The sequence below is a fragment of the Schistocerca nitens genome, chromosome 1, assembly GCF_023898315.1.
Source record: "Schistocerca nitens isolate TAMUIC-IGC-003100 chromosome 1, iqSchNite1.1, whole genome shotgun sequence".
NCBI classification, from domain to species: domain Eukaryota; kingdom Metazoa; phylum Arthropoda; class Insecta; order Orthoptera; family Acrididae; genus Schistocerca; species Schistocerca nitens.
In genome coordinates, this window is record NC_064614.1 from 119,755,069 (window position 1) to 119,757,220 (window position 2,152).

Below are 2,152 nucleotides of genomic sequence, written 5' to 3' on the forward strand. Positions count from 1 at the left end.
TTCAGACATCTTCAAAAATGACAGTGGAATCAATTTATTATGATTTTTATTTGTACAATTTAAATTACAATCGACACGTAGAAGCATTGTAAAGAATAAAATAATTAGAAAAATGACGAAAAGTGTAACACAGATTTTTTTTTTTAATTTCAGTTTCATCTGATCCAGCGTATTCCAGAATCGGATTTTCGAGGAAAGATATTTTTCTAATAACAAAAGAGTATTTGTCAAATGATTTGGAAGGGGTCATAGAACATTTGGAAAGGTCGTTGACAGAAAAAAGTGGACATACAATTAAAATTCCCTATGATATGAGGCCTACCATTTCGATTTTGTTAACAAAGTTAAGAAGCAAGTATAAGGAAGCAACTCGGCGACAAGGATATTTTTTCAAGAAGAACGAAACCTGGTTAAATACAATAGTATATATTCCGATTGATTCGAAACCTGCAAGTGTGACTAAATCAACAGGCTGACCTGCCACAAAATTTGAAACATTATCTGATAGGTCTAAAAGAAGGAGAACTGAAAGTTCAGTGCTGTCGAATTATCGTTCGCCGCGCAAATGAGTCTTCGATCTTCGGGGCACCCAGATGCTGCGAAGATTGTGAAAGACGTCACACTCTCAAGTCCATCCAAGGTGAAAAAATACAAGGCAGGCTTGCGATTTTCAACATCATCGCCATCCTCATATGATGCAAATGAAGGTCTAGCACTCCTTTTCGACTTGAAATTGTCAAAAGAATCTTACCAGCATTTGAGAAATGGGGCTAAAGGAAAACGCTTAAACACAATATATCCACCGTATTCAGCTGTTTTGGTAGCAAAAAAAGCTTGCTGCCCTCCAGACGTAACCCTCACTTTTACCGAATCAAAAGTTGAGGTACGGTTGCAAGCTTTGTTAGACCACACTGTTCAACGTGTTCTACTGCTGAAACGAGACGATATTTTACATATGAGTGATTCGGAAATGTCTAATATGGCCCTTATTTGTAAGTGGGGCTTTGACGGAACCTCCGGGCAAAGCATGTATAAAATGACGTTTTCAGATTCGAGTATTTCAGATGCAACTTTATTTTTCACTTCGCTTGTTCCACTGAAACTTGCAGGTGTAAATGAAGAAACTAAAGAAGAAAAGATCTTATGGATTAATCCGAAGCCGTCTTCAACCCTCTTTAGCAGGCCACTGAAGTTAGAATTTACAAAGGAAACAGAGCAAACGTCTTTAAATGAGAAAACGTATTACGACAAACAGATCGAACAACTCCAGTCATTCGAAACAGTTATTCATGGGAAAGACATTTCCATTAAATACAATTTAAGCATGACCATGGTAGATGGTAAAGTTTGCAATGCTATCACCAACACGAAATCTGCGCAACGGTGCTATCTCTGCAAGGCTACGTCTGCCCAATTTAATAACATTGACGATGTTTTGAAAAAACAAGTTACCGCCGATTATCTGCAGTAAGGACTATCAAATCTTCACGCCTGGATTCGATGTTTTGAATGTTGTATTCATTTGGCATACCAAATGAAAACAAAAAAGTGGCAGGCACGTAAAGCAGAAGATAAAGAGGGAAAAACAATACTGAAAGCCAACATTCAAAAAGCTTTCAAAGAGCAGCTTGGAATTGTAATTGACATGCCGAAACAAGGGTTAGGCAGTATGAATGACAGAAACACCGCTCGACGTTTTTTTGAAAACATTCCAACATCAGCGCTGATAACTGGAGTTTCTGAAGAACTAATCCACCGTTTCCATATAATTTTGCAGACGATTTCGAGCGGACGTCAGATCGACGTTGAAAAGTTTCGAGCATACGCCTTAGCAACTGCCAGGCACTACGTTAAAGAATACCCCTGGTACAACATGCCAACAGCAGTCCATAGATTGTTGATTCACGGTCCAGACATTATTTCTTCTGTCATTTTACCCATCGGTCAACTATCGGAGGATGCTCATGAATCAACCAATAAGTTGATAAAGCAATATCGCCTGAGTTTTTCTCGAAAGTTTTCAAGAGTTAAGACTATGGAAGACGTGTTCAGGAGATTGTTGGCAACGACAGACCCCTATGTTTCTTCCTTACGCAAATATTCGCCGAAGAAACTGAAGAGTTTGTCGCCAGAAGCCGTTGCCCTCTTAGTT